The sequence below is a fragment of the Vombatus ursinus genome, unplaced genomic scaffold (assembly GCF_900497805.2).
Source record: "Vombatus ursinus unplaced genomic scaffold, bare-nosed wombat genome assembly UNPS02014792.1, whole genome shotgun sequence".
NCBI classification, from domain to species: Eukaryota; Metazoa; Chordata; class Mammalia; order Diprotodontia; family Vombatidae; genus Vombatus; species Vombatus ursinus.
The window spans coordinates 4,765,022-4,779,059 of record NW_020954570.1 but is presented as its reverse complement, the minus strand read 5'-3'; the positions used below and the strand labels follow the sequence as shown (position 1 = coordinate 4,779,059).

The 14,038-nt window shown below is 33.1% G+C and overlaps 1 pseudogene; it reads left to right on the top strand.

Moving 5' to 3' along the window:
- The first annotated feature begins 536 nt into the window (after positions 1 to 536).
- Positions 537 to 1,284, top strand: LOC114048295 (annotated as a pseudogene).
- The last annotated feature ends 12,754 nt before the right edge of the window (positions 1,285 to 14,038 follow it).

The window sequence follows — 14,038 nt, the reverse complement described above, 5'->3', positions numbered from 1 at the left end:
TCCTTTTACTCCACTATCTTGGCTCTGCCTTCCTCAAAAAAAAAAAAAGATTTTAAAAAGCAAATAAGAGAGGTAGAGTAAAATTTAGAGACAATAAAATGAGAGTGATGCAAGAAACTTATGAAAAGAAAGGCAACAATTTGGTAAAAGAAGAAACAAAACTGGAGAAAATCAAACCTTAAAAAGCCAAATTGTTCAAATGTTAAAGGAAGCACAAAAATCCACTGAAGAAAAGAACTTTTTTTGGAAAGAGAATTTTCCAAGTGGTAAAAGAGGTACAAAAACTCACTGAAGAAAGTAATTCCATAAAGCAATTGGAAACTAATGATTCTGTGAAATATCAAGATATAATAAAAAAGAAATAAAAAGAATAAAAAATGGAAGAAAATGTGTATTATCTCATTATAAAAACATGATTAATTAAATAGATCATGCCTTTTCTTTTTTTGACTTGTGGGGAGTCAGTCACTAATGGCAAAGGGTCTGAAGTTTGGAAACATTTTTGGTGGCTCCTTGGCAAGCCCTCAGCCATCAACATGCCACAGAACAAATACACAGAGTTACAATAAAAATGGTATAGCTACCACTTGGATTACCATGAGAAAAAGAGAAAGAAGGAAAGCTGAGAGGTCATGAACATTTAAAGGAAAAAAAGAAAATGATTGGTCTAAAGGCCAAGTTTTACCATAAACAGCATCATGCTGAAAAGATTCAGATGAAAACAACTATCAAAATGCATGAAAAGAGAAACACCAAGTACAAGAATGATGAAAAATCTCCCCAGGGAGCAGTGACTTCATATCTGCTGGACAGAGAGGGACAATCCTGAGCCAAAGTTCTTCCCAACATGATTAAGAAGAAATGAAAATAAGAAGCTGGTAAATGGGAAGTACCCTTTCCAAAGTTTGTGCCCAGGGAGAAACAGAAGTGTTAAAGGTTATTCAAAAAGGAAAGAGAAAGAGGAATGCTTTGAAGAGAATGGTTACTAAAGTCTGCTTTGTTAGGGATGGCTTTACATGAAAGCCACCAAAATATGAAAGATTTATTAGGTCAATAGATTTATGTTTTAAGAAAGCTCATGAAACTCACCCTTAACTTAAAGCCACTTTTTGCCTACCCATATTTGATGTGAAGAAGAATCCCTCCTCCCCACTATACACAACTATATCATTACCAAAGGGATTGTCATTGAAGTGAATGTGAGTGAGCTGGTCCTTGGAAGCAAAATTATCTGTGGAAAATATGCACAAGGTACCAACAATCCAGAAAATTATGGATGCATAAATACAATCTTGCCTGTTTGGTTGACTGATTGAAGGAAGTTCTACATCTTTGACACTTATTAAAGATTCTACAACATATCAAGAAAATCACAATAGTTACTATGCCGAATAGTCACAAAAGAAAACAAAAGACACAGTTCTACACATTGGTTGTTTTGATTTGAGATTAACTTGGAAAAGAGATGAGACACTATTTTCTATTCTTTTGAGACTTTTTCCCATTTTGGAGTGGCAATAAAAAAAAGCTTATAGTTAAAAAAAAAAGAAAACAGATCATGGAGAGATAATTTAATTATTGGGCTACCTGAAATCTGTGATTAAGAAGAAAGCCTAGACATCATATTTAAAGAAATTATCAGGGAAAATTATCCTGATAACCTAGGAGCAGAAGGTAAAATAAAAATTGAAAGAATCTGTCCATCAGTCTCTGAAAGAAATGCCCTAAACTCCAAGGAACATTATAGTCAAATTCCAGGGTTATTAGGTCAAGGAGAAAATATTGTAAGCAGCCAGAAATAAACAATTCCAATATCATGGAAATAGCGTCAGAATCACAAAATATTTAGCAGCTTCCATATAAAAGACTGAAGGCCTTAGAATTTTATATTACAGGAGACAAAGGAGCTAGGATTAAATCCAAGAATCACCTTCCCAGCAAAACTGAGTATAATGCTTCTGGGAGAAAATGGGCATTTAATGAAATAGAGGACTTTCAAGCATTCTTTTTTTCTTAAAAGGCAATTAGGGTTAAGTGACTTGCCCAGGGTCACACAGCTAGTAAGTGTCAAGTGTCTGGTCTGAGGCTGGATTTGAACTAGGATCCTCCTGACTTCAGGGCCGGTTCTCTATTCATTGCACTACCTCGCTGCCATTCAAGCATTCTTGATGTAATAATCAGAGCATAATAGAAAATTTGATTTTCAAATACATTACAAAGGAGAAACATGAAAAAGTAAACATGAAAGAAAAATCATAAAGGACTTAATAAATCTAAAATATTTAGATTATTTTATGGGAAGATGATATTCATAACTCCTAGGAACTTTTTCACTGCAACTTTCAAGACAGTTTATACCTAAATGGAGGGCATAGCTATGAGTTGACTCTGATGGAATGATTAAAAAATAAATAAAATTAAGGGTTGAGAATGAGAGATGCCCTAGAAGAAGGGTAAGGGAGAGGTAAAATGGGGAATATTTTCTCACATAAAAGGCATAAAAGGAAGAGCTTTTATACTGATGAGGAGGATGAGGTAGGCAGGGGCATAATGAGTAATGGAATTTTATTCACATTGGAATTAGCTCAAAGATGACATAACATACATTGAGTATAGAAATCTTTCTTACCAAATAATAGAATGAGGGCAGGATGGGGCAAAGAGAGAGTTAGTGCTAATAGAAGGTAGAGCAGATTAATGGAGGTAGGCGTCAGAAGCAAAGAAGACTTTGGAGGAGGGAAAGGGTAAAACAACAAAAACAAAAGGATAAACAGGGAAAAAGAAGATAGAGGGACACATAATTAATAATCATAACCATGAATGTGAATGGGATGAACTTACCCATAAAACAGAAAGAAATAGTAGAATAGATTAAAAAAACAGAGTCCAAGCTCAGATTCTTATAATCTAGTCAAGGGCTCAGATTCTTAAAATCTGGCCTTCTTGCATTAGTGATACAAATGTTTAGATTCCTTACTAGTCTGCCCAATATGACAGATGTTCTAATAAACTTTGTCTTCGACTGAAGAAACAAAAACAAAAACAAAACAAAACAGAGTCCAACAATATGTTGTTTACAAGAAACACACTTGAAAGATGGAGACATACACAGAGTAAAAATAAGGTACTGGAGAGGAAATTATTATATTCCACCTGAGATTTTAAAAAATCAGGAGCAGCAGTAACAATCTCAGAGAAATCAAAGCAAAAAATAATCTAATTAAAAGAGATAAACAGGGCAACTACACTTTGCTAAATGGTTTAATAAACAATGAAGTAATATCAACACCAAACATGCATACACAAAATACCAGAGCATACAAATTAGTAATAGAAAAGTTAAATAAGTAATAGGAGGAAGTAGTCAGTAAAACTACATTAGTGGGGGACTTTCCAACATTTCGTTCTAAGAACTAGATAAACCTAACCATAAAATGAACAAGAAAAAAAGTTAAGGAGATTTACAGAATTTTAGAAAATATATATATTAATGATAAACTTCTAGAGAAAATTTAACAGAAATAAAAAGGTTAATATATTTGTCCCAATTGTACATGGCATCTTCACAATAATTGTTGAAGTAAAAGAGCATAAAAATGTCACTGATAAATGCAGAAAAAAGAAATATCAAATGTACCATTTTCTGACCATGATGCAATAAAATTACATTAAGTAAAGAACTGTGGAAACATAGGTTAAAAAAGTAATTTCACACAAAACAGTAGTCAGTGACTCTAGTAATCTACTATTTGATAAACCCAAAGACTCTATCTTCTGGGATAAGAACTCACTATTTGACAAAAACTACTGGGAGAACTGGAAAATAGTATGGCAGAAACTAGTCAGAGATGAACATCTTACTCTGTATACTAAGATAAGGTTAATATGGATACATGATAAGAGTGATACCATAAGCAAATTAAGAGAACAAGGAATAATTTACCTATCAGATATCTGGAGAAAAGAAGAATTTATGACCAAACAAGAAATAGAGAACATTATGAAAAGCAAAGTGGATAATTTTGATTACATTAAATTAAAAGTATTTTTTTAAGCAAACATAGCCAATGCAACCATAATTAGAAGGGAAGCAGATATCTGGGAAACAATGTTTACAGCCAGGGTATTGGATAATAGCTTCACATCTAAAATATACAGACAATAGAGTAAAATTCATAACAAAGCAAGTCATTTCCTAAAAGTGAATGGTCAAGGGATGTGAGCAGACAGTTTTCAGATGAAGAAATTAATGCCTATATATATATATATATATATAGTAATATGAGAAAATGCTCTGGATCACTATTGATTAGAGAAATTCAAATTAAAACAACTCTGGGGTGCCACCTCATATCTATTAGATTGGCTGATATGACAAAGAAAGAAAATGACACCTGTTAGAGAAGATGTGGGAAAGTTGGAACACTAAAGCATTGTTGGTGGAGTTTTGAACTGATCCAGCCATTCTGGAGAACAGTTTGGAACTATGCCCAAAAGGCTATAAAATTGTGTGTGCCTTTTTATGTGCCATTGCTCAGTCTGTATCCCAGAGAGATCATGAAAAAGGAAGAGGAACCCACATGTACAGAAATATTTATAGCAGCTCTTTTTGTGGTGGCAAGGAATCGGTAATTGAAGGGATACCCATGGGTTGGGGAATGACTGAACAAGTTGTGATATGTGAATGAAATGGAATTCTATTGTTCTATAAGTAATGATGAGCGGTGGATTTTGTGGATTTCAGAGAAACGTGGAAAGACTTACATGAACTGATGCTGAGTGAAGTGAGCAGAACTGGGAGAACACTGTACACAGTAACAGCAATATACTGTGATTACTAATTTTGATAGACTTAGCTTTTTACAGCAATGCAATGGTCTAAGATAATTCCAAGGGACTCATGAGAGCAATGCTATCCCCATTCACCAAAAGAACTATGGAGTTTGAATGCATATTGAAAAATATTACTCTCTTTTTTTAAATTTTATTTTTCTTTCTCTTGGTTTTTCCCTTTTGTTCTGATTTTTCTTTCACAACATGACTAACGTGGAAATAAGTTTAACATAATTGTTCACATACATTTCATACGTAGATCAGATTGCATGCCCTCTTGAGGCAGATGGAGGGGAGGGAAGAGATGGAAGGATAAAAAACATTGGAACTCAAAATCTTGTAAAAATGAATGTTGAAAACTAACTTTGCATGTAATTAAAAAAAAACTATTAAGTGGGAAAATAATTACAAACTAAATAATATAATCCTAGAGAATGTACATAGGTCAAAGAACAAATCATTAAAAAAATAAAAAAAAAACAGTTAAAGAGAATGATACCAATGAGACAACTTATCAAAATTATGAGATCCATTCAAAGTCACACCTAGGGAAAAAAAAAAAAATATATATATATATATATATAAAATGCTTACATCAATAATACAGATAAAGAACAAATCAATGAATTGGGAATGAAATTTAAAAAAAAAACTAGAGAAAGAACAAATTAATAATAACAAGTTAAACAACAAAATAAAAATCCTGAAAATCAAAGGATTGATAAAATTGAAAGCAAGAAAACTCTTGAAGTAATAAATAAACTAAGACTTGGTTTTATGGGGGAAAACAATAAAATGCATATATCATTTGTTAATTTGATTTTAAAAAGAAAGAAAACCAAATTATCATTATCAAAAATGAAAAAGATGAATTCACCACCAATGAAGATGAGAATTAAGCAATTACTATGAGCTTTTTTGCCCAATTATATGCTAAGAAGTCTAACAATCTATGTGAAATGGATGAATATTTACAAAAACATAAATTTTCTGGATTAACAGAAGAAGAAATAATATAATTAAATAGCACCATCTTAGAAAAAGTAATTGAACAAGCCATAATGAACTCCCTAAGAAAAAAAAATCCCCAGGACCTGATGGGTTCACAGTTGAATTCTACCAAACATTTAAAGAATAAATAATTTCAATAGCATGTAACCTATTTGGAAAAAATAGCAGAAGAAAGAATCCTACCAAATTCCTTTCACAGCACAAGTATGATACTAATACCTAAACCAGGAAGAGCAGAAAGAAAGAAAACTATGAACCATTTCCCTGATGAATATTTATGCAAAAAGTTTAAATAAAGCAGTTGCAAGTAGATTATAGCAATATATCACAAAGATCATACCTATGACTATGTGTGGTTTGTATGAAGAATTCAGGGCTGGTTCAATATTAGGAAAACTATTAGTATAATTGACCATATAAATAAAAAAACAGCAACAACAAAAACCATATGATTATCACAATATTTGCAGAAAAAGCTTTTGACAAAATACAACACTCATTCCTATGAAAAACACTACAAAACATAAGAATAAATGGAGTTTTTCTTAAAATGGTAAGTAATGTTTGTCTAAAACCAGCAGCACAGATTATCTGTAATGGGAATAAGCTAGAAGCCTTCACAGTAAAATCAGGGGTGGAGCACAGATGCCCATTATCACCACTTTTATTCAATATTTTATTAGAAATGCTAGCTATAGCAATAATAGAACAAAAAGAAATTAAAGGAATTAAAATTGGCAATGAGGAAACAAAAAAGTATCATTTTCAAAGATGATATGGTATACTTTGAGAATCTTAGAGAATTAACTCAAAAACTAGCTGAAATAATTAACAACTTTACAAAAGTTACAGGATATGAAATAAAACCTACATAAATCATTCGTGTTTCTATATTACCAACAAAGTCCATCAGGAAGAGATAAAAATAGAAATTCAATTTAAAATAAGTATAGACAATGTAAAATACTAGGAAGTCTGCTTGACAGAATAAAAAAAATAAAATAAAATAAAGCAAACCAGGGACTATATGAACACAATCCAAAACACTTTTTTTTATGTACAAGTAAAGTCAGATATAAACAATTGGAGAAATATTACTTTCTCTGACTACCTTCAGAGCCAATATAATAAAAATGACAATCCTACCTAAACTAATTTACATATTCAATTCCATATAGAACTATCAAATAATTATTTTACAGAGTTAGAAAAAATAGTAACAAAATCCATCTGCAAGAAGAAATATATCAAGGGAATCACTGAAAAAAAATGTAAAGGAAGATGGCCTAATAGTACCAGATATCAAACTTTATTACAAAGCAGTAATCATAAAAACAGTCTAGTTCTGGCTAATAAATAGATTGGTGCTTTAGTAGAATGTATAACTTACACAATACCTAATTTTACATGGAGTAAATGACTGTAGCAAACTAATGTTTAATAAATGTGAAGATCTAAATTTTTGGGATAAGAACTCACTATGTGACAAAAATTGCTGGGAAAATTGTAAAGTAGTTTGGTGGAAACTCCATCTCATACTACACACGCCAAGAAAAGGTCAAAATGGATGCATCATTTAGACATGAAACATAATATCTTAAGAAATAATATTTAAAATTTTTCAAACTCTTTTGTAACTGGTATTTAAGTATCATAATTGTTAGATAATATTTGAAGACACACTTTGTATGAAGATTCAGGAGCAGGTTGTGAATAAGATATATGAGCAGCAAAAAAAGGTTTCATTGACTCTAATGGAATGTCAGAACCAGTAAATAAATGCCTCTCTTCCACTTCTGCAGTAACCATGACAGTGTGGTAGAAAATAGGGCAAAAGATAGTGGATATAGTTCTTAGATTCCAAACATTATTTTAACTTATTTCAGGTTTCAGGTGCAGGAAGATATGGATCAGTATAAGGGAATCAGGTTGGTAGACATTTCTCTAGTTAAATTCAACAACTTTTCTATAAGAGATTTAGAGAGGTGCCTAGGGAATGCAGTATTTAAGTGACTTGATACCATTAGTATATCTGAGTATGTTACTAGTATATCTGAGACAAGATTTAAACACAGGTATAAATGAAAAGGCAAATTCTCTATCCTCTACCTGTAAATAAATCTCTTTGTATGTGATCTCAGCCTTTTAACAATGATTTGACATACTACTAAAGGAAATAAACAATTTCCATATTAATACATTTAATATAATATTTAATATTAATAAAAGTAGAAGACATTAAAGATCTGCAACTAAGTGGACAGATGATTCATGAGTTCCAAAAGGTAGAAAAGAGTATTGGAGAAATTGTCTTTGTCCTTCCTCTGAAAGCAATAACAAGTTTTTTCATATAAAGTTTGTTCACTTCACTTTTGCAGTATTTATGATCACTAGTATACCACAAAGAAGATAATCTCAGTTTATTTTCTAAGAACCATTACAGATAATGTTAACAAATTGAAGAATTTAATAAGATCCTCAAAACTGTCTCATATATATGTATGCATGTGTGTATATGTGTGTATATATATTATGTGTATGCTTGCATGTATACATACAAAGATGGCAAAAATATGTGTAAAATATGACTTAAATTTTTGTTTAAAGAAGTCAAAAGTGGCTCAGATTCTTATAATCTAGTCAATAGCTCACTAGTGCTCAGATTCTTTTTTTTTAAGACAATTGGAGTTAAGTGACTTGCCCAGGGTCACACAGCTAGTAAGTGTCAAGTGTTTGGTCTGAGGCCTGATTTGAACTCAGGTCCTCCTGACTTCAGAACTGGTGTTCTATCCACTGTGCCACCTAGCTGCCCCTAAGGTTCAGATTCCCTAAATTGTGATTAGTGAAACTTGTTGTTTGAGGTAAAAGCTCATAGGATTTTATTTTGAGTTGTCTGATGAATCTTAATAATCCATTGATAACCAATAATCCACCATCTGAGAGAAATGCCACAAGTTACTTAGAGAGAATGTGATACAGTCAGCACTGGGAAAAGCTGAGAGGACAATTGTATCCTCAGTCTAAGATGGGATCCTCCTGGTTCAGTTTCCTCATTATGTTCCTTTGAAAAGGAATGCTACCCACCTGGCTATTCCTGAGGCTGGTTGTGAGGTGAATTTGATACTGCATGGCTGGAAAACTGAACTATCTGAATTCAAGATGTTTTATCTTGAAATATTTGGGCCTTAAAACTTGTCCCTGATTTATACTTTTATAGTAAATTTCTATAGCCAGATCAAATGGACAGTAAAAGATCAATGCAAGTGAGAGAGATCTGGCTGTTCTGACCTGAATGTGTAGTCATTCAATACCCCCAAACAACTGAAATTAAATTATAAACATCTTCAGTTTGGTTTGGGGAGGAGAATTTCAGTGGTAATTGAAGTGAAAGTCATTTTTTTGGCAAATTCATTTGTGTAACTATTAAACCCAGGGGTGGAAAACTTATACCTGCAAAAATATTACTAAAACTTTTGAAAAATTAAGGAGATCAGATAATCTTGCAGGTCATATGTTAATGATTTTAGTGGGATTTTTACACTTTTATTTCTCCCTATATCTGGGCCCTGCAGTCTTTTCTGTCAGATTTGTGTCTTCCAGACTACAGGCTATTAACCTACAGTTGGTAGCAAATGGTAGGTACCAGCCAATGTCCCTCCATCATCCTCTGGATGCAGCCTGAGCTTGGTTCCAGTCAACCTCTTTTTTGTGACCCCCTCAAGGCAGGGACAGCTTGCCAGCAGGAAGCAGTTTCAGAAGCCAAGACTTTTGCCTCTCTGCCCCAAAAGAATTTGGGTCCCATTTGTTTGAGAGGGGAATGATGAGGATGGGATCTGAACCCTTAAAAGGGAAAGACCATGTCTTTGTGATCTGGACCCCAAAAAGAAAATCTCTGGACTTTTCCAAATTCTCTGGCCTGAGTTTGCCTGAGTCTGTAATCCACTCAACTGGCCTTTCACTGTGGCTATGCCCAATTTCCCAATTTGGTTCTGTTACCTCCTGGTTGTCCCTGGCCACTCCCCACCCTTAATCCTATCTAGACTCTATTCTTCCTTGGCCATGTGGTCCAGGTCCCTGGCATTCTGTTCTCCCCAGCTTGATGACCAGTCCCATCCAGATCCTCCTCAGAATCCTCCTCCTGGAACCCCAGACTACTTGGCCACTCCTGGATCCCTCCCACAGTCTTTCCGTATATAAGGTTCATCTTGTCTCCATCAAGGTGCTCAGATTCTTAATATCTAGCCAAATGATCAAAGTCCTTAAGAACCTAGCAAATAGCTCAGAAATGTTCAGATTCCTTAAGAGTGGCCAATATGGTGGATCTTTAATAAACCTTGTCTTTGACTAAAAAAAAAAAAAAAAAAAGGTCAAAATCTTATAAATAGCTCAGAAACTTCATGTTTAGTATTCATGTGGTTTTTTTTGAGAGAGTTAGAATTTATTGGACATAATGAATAATGAACATCATCATAACAGTGAATCAATTATCTTGACTAACAGGAAACAAGTGTATACCAATATAGCAATCATTTCAAAATCCCCTGTCTGGATTCATTGAGGTCATTTATTGATTAGAACAAGGGCTGAAAGTTAAACAACAAATTAAGTGAAAGCATAATAATGAGAAGATTCCAACCAATTTTGTTTAAATAAACAGCCAATTCTGAAAAATAGAAAATGAACAAATTACAGATGTTGACTTTTAGTAGCAATGTTTCCTAAAAGAGTGGAAGCAGTGTAAAAGTTACTACAGTAAAGAGATTAAAAGGAACCAGAAACAACCTAACAAGAGAATGCAACTAAAAAGCTCATACTATATGGCCTGTGGTATCCTTTTTTGGCATATACCACAAAGAGGTAAAATACAGAGGGAAGAATTATATTTTTTTAGCAGCACATTATGTGATAGCAAAAACTGGAAACAATGTGGGTGACCATAGATTGGGAAATAGCTAAACCTGTCTTAGAATTTGAAGGTAATGGAGGCCACATGTTAAGTGGATAGAAACCCAGCCTAGGAGTCAGGAAGACCTGGGAGCATATTTTGAGTCTGACACATCCTGTATCTGGGACTTATGCCAAGTGACTTAATTTCTCATTGTTATAGGAACTTCTCTAAGAAGATAAATTGCAGAGAAGGTGTCATGCTGGATTAGTAGAGGGACTTTCCTTATTCTACAACTTCTCAAAAAATGAAATTACTGGTACAGTTCTTATCCCTATTCACATTCCTATTGTCCTAGTTACAGCAATATATAAAACAATAAGTATGATGAATTAAGATAATCTTGGGAAGACTTCTATGAACGGATGCAGGGTGAAGTAAGCTGAATTAAGTAGATTATACATGATGAACACAATAGTGTAAAAAGAAAATACAATAAAATATTATCCTAAATCTGATAAAAGCAATGACTTGATTCTAGAGGACTGATGATGGAACATACTCCATTTTTCTAAAAAGAAAGGTGGTGGCATAGAGGTGGGGAATGCAGCAAATGGTGTCAGACATAATCAATATATTGGCTTGTTTACTTAACTATACTTCTTTGTTAAAAGGGATACCTGTATTTATAAAGTGTAATTAGGAAATTACAGTGATGTGAAATAATCATTCATAAAATATATTTTAAGAGTATATAAATAACCCCAGACTTAATGTCCATTTTTCCCATCTTCATAAATTTTTTTTTATGATAAAAGCCTAATAGCCTTGTATGGAACATGACAAAAAAAACAAACCTGGTTTTCCAAGAAAAAATTTTTAAGTACACCATTTTTTTTCTAGACAAAAAATTGCATGAGACATGTAAAGCATACAAAAGCCTACTCTGTCTATTTTTTGGTTTCTTTTGAAAAATAATTGACCCAATAAAATAAAATGCATGTTTATTTTTTTGAAGTGCTACCTTAATACAGACTGAAATCAGAGTTTGCCTCAGATAAGAATGTGGAGATAACTGTGACCAATAATTCACTAAGTGTTGGCTACATGCAAAGTATAAAAGAGAGAGACATTTCCACCTAAAATATTCAAAGGAGCTCTTTTTTTTATAACTCCTCCCTCACATTACCTATTGAGAGTGTTTTTAAAAATTCCTATTTATATATGGTATTGTCTTAATTATAATGATTTCTATAATACTAAAAGGTTTCTTCAATGGAATCCACAGCAATATTAAAGAAATTCACCTAACTATACTCTCTAGAAAAACACATTTCATAGCCTATGACAAGCATCCAGAGAGACTATCACATTAATCCATATGATGGTGTATCTTGAACAGGTCTTGCAAATGAACAATAAACTTGGCTTTTGATTGTGTAATGTGGAGAGATTGTTCTGAAGTACAATTGAGAATATGTGCAGTGATTTTCAAGATTCCAAACATTTTCCTTCTACTATAGATGACTTATGCCTTGAAGGTATTTTCCAAGTTATGCTCTAGAGCTGTATGTCATCAAATCCTGTGATTCAATTTCATAACACAAAGATTTGTGGTCATTGTGGATAGGCAAAGTATATCAGAAATAATGACTGACATTAAAGATGTGCTGAGAAAGATAATATTGAGAATATATTAATCAACCATTCAATCAATAAACATTTGTTAAGCATCTAATAAGTCAGACATATTACAAAGAAGAAAATGCGAAATTGAAGCAACCTTTGCTTGTCTTCAAGGCAAAGTACATGGCATCTGGTGTGTGTGTGTGTGTGTGTGTGTGTATGTGTGTGTGCACATGTGTGTAATCAGCTGAGTTTGAAGGAGTACTCATATTGATAAGTTATTGTGTCCAACAAAAAGTTAAAAGATATGTGGGTGATGTTTTCAGTTCAAATGTCTTTCTTCTTTATGTTCAGTTTCCTCACTCCCCCTCACTCCTATACATATGTATTATACACATACATACACATATAGGTATTTATAGTATATATAATAGTATGTGTGATGTTTGTATATGTATATTTATGAATACATACATATATAAATACATACTCACATATATAATACATTTATGTACATATGTGTGTATGTGTATATATGTATGTACAGGTGTGTATATATATACATATATGTGTGTGTATATATATACATACATATATATATATATTTATACGCCAACTACAACTGTGTGGATACATGGTTGAATAGTCTGAATACTCATATTTTGACAAATGTACCAAGTGGAGTAGCAGATGGCATGAATGACCCTAATCTTAAAATCTTAAAGAAAGTTAAGGATGAAAACATTGTCAGGACCTGTATTCATTCTTTTTCAGTCTAAAAATCTCCTTGTTAGTCAGAGCTTGCCTCTTAAGCTTATTGCCTGTTTAATGTTTTGTGATTAAGAGAAACAGCTGCTTTTGTAAAGTACATGCTTAAGGTATTCTATTATGGGCTAAAGGTCTACTTCCTACTAATAGCACAGATGGAGAATTGTTTAGTTTATGGTACCAGGCTGAGATGTCCTTTGGAATTATGGATTGCCACATGCTTAGCTGTCAACACTGTAAAACTCTGGATGCCAAGAGATAATCCTTTGATAAATCTACTTTCAATTTTCATTCTTCCCAGGATACTATTTTAATCCAAAATCACTAGGAAAGATTTGATGTATTGTTTTTTTAATAAGTATTGGACACATATTTAGATAGTCTTCGATGCCATCTTGTTCATTTGTACTAATTGAGATTGGAATTACTTTCATCCTTTTAATTTGTAAGCAACCTCTGATAATGTGACAAGCTTCACAAGCATATGGCTTCAAGGAGACTATGTATGAAGGTGTTACTGTAACTGACACTTGAGTTTTAGGACCCCAGAAGGAGCATGGCATGGTGTATCAAGCGAGAATCAAAAATCTTCAGGCTATCCATTCTGTTTATTGTGAATACAAACTCTAGCACACAAAAAATGAGCTAATACTAATGAGGTGATGAGATGTTGGATTATGTGGTGTTCATATGGTTCACACAGCAGAGACAGCTGTTGGTGCCAATTGTGTAGCAAAAGCCTGAGCAGCAGCCAAAAGAATGAAAACCAAGTCAGACTTCAAGGCAAGTCAGCTGTTGCTCAGAGGTCTCTGTCTCATAGGACAATGTACGTGCTTGACTACATTCTGGAGAGAGCTGTCTGATACTCCAGATTTCAGCCTCCAGATGGATGATGAAAATGTGTTTTCTAGTTTG